Source organism: Xiphophorus couchianus, chromosome 2, assembly GCF_001444195.1.
Source record: "Xiphophorus couchianus chromosome 2, X_couchianus-1.0, whole genome shotgun sequence".
Classification (NCBI taxonomy): Eukaryota; Metazoa; Chordata; class Actinopteri; order Cyprinodontiformes; family Poeciliidae; genus Xiphophorus; species Xiphophorus couchianus.
The window spans coordinates 14,342,649-14,347,430 of NC_040229.1; the positions used below are offsets into that span (position 1 = coordinate 14,342,649).

The 4,782-nt window shown below is 37.7% G+C and overlaps 1 long non-coding RNA gene across 1 annotated transcript; it reads right to left on the reverse strand.

The window, feature by feature from the left end:
* Positions 1 to 704: 704 nt before the first annotated feature.
* On the reverse strand, positions 705 to 1,414 carry LOC114152603 (uncharacterized). Its single transcript, XR_003597171.1, has 2 exons — positions 1,214 to 1,414; positions 705 to 852 (listed from the first exon to the last, which is right to left on the reverse strand). It is a non-coding gene; the product is annotated as an uncharacterized LOC114152603 (long non-coding RNA).
* Positions 1,415 to 4,782: the final 3,368 nt, after the last annotated feature.

The following is a 4,782-nucleotide window of genomic DNA, read 5'->3' on the forward strand; positions in this document are numbered from 1 at the left end:
GGGAATAAAAATATCAAAAGCAATGCAATGTTGCTTTGTGATGTTCTGGTTGGTGACATGAGAGGAGGACATACTTTTTTTGTTTTACGTTATTTTTTTCAGTCAGTTCATTATGTTTACTGATGGCATTTCACCACAGGAATAGAGATAGAAGTGGAAAAAAACTGAAGTTTTAACTAAATGTCGCCTGGAAAGTTCCCCCAGGATGATTCTTTGGCCGTGGTATTGTTTCTGTCTCAAATGGCTTATAACTTTAAACTTTTTTGGGTGTATTTTTATGCTATCCTCAGTTAGCTGACTGTAATTCTTCTTTCCTTTATGTGAATGCAGCACAACTGGCTTTGCTGGTTTTCAGTAGTGTTTGTACTTTCCCATGACGAAACTTTGGCTATTGTAGAGTGAGGTATTATGAGATGTATTCTTGTGAGAACTATTTTTTCCCACTGAAACAAACATGATTGCTACAAAATTCGGACTAAAGTAAGGGGAACAGAGTGCTATTCATGCCTATCAAGCACAGTTCCACAGGGAAGCATGCACATTTGCTTTATTTACCCAAGAAGAAACAGGACCTCACTGCTTTACATGTGCCACACTTGAAACCCTCTCTCCAGCAGTGCAGATAATGTTACTCTATTTTGAAAGAGCACATTGCCCTCTCTACTGATGCTAGTGTAAAAATAGAGAGCGGCACAGCAGCATGAAATGGTTCAAAAATGTAGAACAGACAGCAGAACTCTATATTTAGATCGGACACAATCACAAAAAGTGCCTGGTGACATTTTCCCAACTCCAAGCAGAAAGTTGTTTGTCTCTCCTTTTAATACTGTATGTAGATGTCCTGACAATCTCCTGTAAAGTTATAGAAGAAAACAAGGTTTGAGGTGAACTCTGAAGAAAATGAGAGAAAATTGACTATAGAGTTAATAGTATATTATTATATGTATGAGCAGGTCTTCTGGGTTTAAGTTTTTATTTTGAATATTATATGAATTTAGGGACATTAATAGAGAACAGATGCAATTATCAAATACCAGAATATGCTTTGACTATTATCCGGCTACAGTGCATGCAGTTCATGAGAGCAGTGTCTGCCATGCAAAAATGTGTTTCTAAATGCATGAAGGATTTCTGAAAAACATCTGACACTGCAGGGAAAAAATTATGGGAATTTTCCATAAAAAAAAAAAAAAAAGATATATGCTTTCAATACAGTCAATGACATCCTCTGCAGAGTGCTGCTCCCCTCCAGGTGAAATTCCAGCTCCACTCAGCAGCAGCCGATTGGTTGAACATTACACTGCCTGGAGCCAAACTGACAGGACATTGGTTTGAAGGAGACAGTTCTGGGTCCAAGCTAAAAGAAGAGAGGAGGGGTTTTGTGCTGAGCAAAGAGTGAAATTTAAATAATTGTCCAGAGGCGACTGTGGCTCTTTGCGATCGGAAGGTTGTAGGTTCGATTCCAGCTTCCTCCTGCCACATGTCGATGTGCCTCTGGGCAAGGCACTTAACCCCAAATTGCCTACCCATCTGCGTATCGGTGTATAAATGTGTGTGTGTTTGTGAGTGCGACTGGGTGAATGTGACTCTAGTGTAAAGCGCTTTGAGTGGAAAAGCGCTATATAAGTTCAGTCCATTTCCATTTACCAGAGTCCAGACCAAGAGTACAAGAAAAGAGTTTACAAAATGTAATTAAGCAAGGCTAAGAAAGTGTTTTTTCCCCCTCAGTTTGACAAACTACTTGCAGACTTAAGTCATTAGCATTAGTATGTTTGTGAAAAATAGCAGGAGTCGTGTAAAACAAAACAGGTCAACAAGACCCTGCACCTCAGAGACAGAACCAAATATGGAGTAGCAGAAATCAGGTTGTATGCACTATAAATCTGGAACAAACTTCCATAAAGCTGCAAAAATGCAGAAACACTGAGTTCTTTTAAATCAAGGATAAAACCCCACTTGCTAAAAGCTGCATTTGATTAGTAGAGGAACACTGGTTAATATATTTGATGGTGATTATTCTTTATTGGTATGTAATGTTTGTTGCTTTTCTCAGTGTTGGTTATTGTGTTATGTTTTTATCATGTGAGACACTTTGTGAAATGTGCTATACAAGTAAACTTGACTTTACTTAACTTGTTTAGTGCAAAGTCATAGATCAACCTTTTTCCTTAGCCATATTAAACATTGGGAACTAGGCATGAGATATATACCATAATAGCTGAAATGGATCCACACCCAACAGGATGATCTTCAGGACTAGAGATGAATAAAGGAATTAACATTGGCATTAAGGCATATACCTGTTTCATCAGAAAGAATTTATTTTTGATGAAAGGACAGCAGCATCTTGATCCAGTAGTTTTAAGAATTGAGTCCAAATCCTTTGTAGTACTTCATACCTTCTATAGGCACAAGCTTAAGTACAGTGGACTGCAAATGAATATAAATCTGCAGACTTATATTCACTTGCGTCTGTGGCTCTAAGAAAACCCATAACTACTTCTGGGTAGATTTTCTGCCAATAATTTGGAGTCATGTTTCAAAGAAATATCTTTGAATAACTGAAGCCTTAACTACTAAAGTGCACTTATCTTCCAGACAGTTATACATTTTTAAATTAATTTGGTTTGATGAACATTTGCTCTCAATTGATTGTCTTCTCTCTTTATGTCGCTTGTGGTTTCTTGCAAATATGCATTATATTGTGCTCTGAAAAAAAAAAAAACTGAATTACAAATTGGAATACATTTGTACTAAATGAAAAGAAAAACACAAAAGCCTATGATACAATATCTATGTTTGTTCGGATCAAGCGTTCTCTACACTGCCTAAAATTAAATCTGCTAGAATAATGGTTCATTGTCCAAAAAATAGAAACTAAAAAGAGGAAAGCTACAGTTTAGAGCTCCTTCGGGGAAACCCAGCAGAATAACAGGTAGTGCTTGAAATTCTTCAAAAGTTTAAACAGGAAACGTCAAAGTTCAGTGTTGTTTGTACTCCCACTTATTCCTGAAACGCCTTAAATTTTCCTAGTGACTTCCAGCAGATGGGCTGGCCCTCTCTTCATCCACCCTTTCCCAGATCCTATAAATAACAGCTGTTTCAGAGGGCAGAACAATGCTGCACAGGGCTTGTCATTCATACATTCTTGGCATCGGCCCGAGCCATCTCCTCCCTCCACCTGACTCACATCCCATCATGTTTACTGAGTGTAAGCACACACACGCCCACCCACACACACACGCGTGAACGCACGCCCACACAAGCATGCACACCCCCACACACACACACACCTTCATGTATTTCCACGTTCCAATCAGACTGGTGTTGGAGCTAATCTGAATCTCACAAAGAACACGTGACTAACAAAAACTGTTAAAATTCCAATGTTTGACTTTTTATGCCAAAAATCATTGTGAAGTCAACAAAACAATAAGACTCACCTTAGAATTTTGTTCACTTTTTTTAAAACAGCTTTTTCTTATTTTTCAGCATACACAAATTACGTAATTAGTTAAATTAGCAACTTCTCTAATATTAAACATCCACACATTTGTAAGTGTGGGTTGTAAGTGTGGTACAATGAAGTAACTATCCTGCCTTCAGGTGTCTTTAAAGATATATCAAACATGACTTACAAGAAATTTGACTTTGTAATTTGACACCTCAGCAGACGCATAGTTCCACCAGGTCTTTCTTAATTGCTGCTGTTGCTAGTCTGGTTGAGCTGTGTGTGGGAGGTGTGGGGAAGGGCTGCGCTGTCAGCTGTCAGACGGCAGCTCTAAGGAGGAGCTTTGTGTAAATAGGCAGTGCTTTGTGGGAACAAATGTTTAGGCAGCCCTGAATGGCTGCCACGTGAGATTCAAAGATTTCTCAAATATGTATGAAACAATTAAAGCAACACACCAGGTATCTTTCTGATGCATGGATAATACATCTCCTTTAATGTTCCTAAATTAATCAGTAATCTCTGCAATCAAGATGAATTATTTCCTAATTTTGTAACCAAGCTAAAATGTACTATTTACAGATTTAACTGAGCTAAGAAAATACACAAAGAAACCTAAATAAAAGCCATATATGCATTTTACTCTACAAATTATTAGAGCGAAAGGGAAAGGCTAAAGTGACGCAGTAAAATTTAATTCCGTACAAACCTTTTACTATTGAGAAATGTTCTCTTTTAAAACTTGGTACCCATTTAGAGTATTTTAATCAATAATAATCCATCAATTCTTGCTTGACTGAAAGGTGGGTACAATAATTGAAAAACCTCTGCATAACAATATCGGTACAGACTTTGAGCACAACCAAAAATGTACACACAGGTGCCTTTTTCAGCTGGTTCACAGGTTTTCACACGTTATCCTGTGTTTTAAAACACACCACGACACATTAGATTTACATTTCCCATAAGACTGTTCAGCTGAGCTTTCAGTATTTACATACTTGTCGTGGTTTTTCACATCTCTGCTCAGCTGGAAGTGAAGACTTTGTCACAGTTTGTTTGAACAACACATCCAGTGTTAAAACTGTCACTCTGTTTGTTGATAGTTCTTTTCTCCTAGCAGGCAGAACAGAAGAGGCAGCAAATTATTCTGCTACCAGGATTTTTTTTTGATGTTGTTGGATTTTAGATGGTTTCAAGTGAGGAAGTGTTCACAATTCATGATTACTTTACTTTGGACTCCTGCCAAACAAAAGGTCAGAGAATGAGAGGGCTGAGATAAATCATGGTTGACTCTTAAGTCTTTCCAGTCTCATTTTCAGCTTTCATTTTTG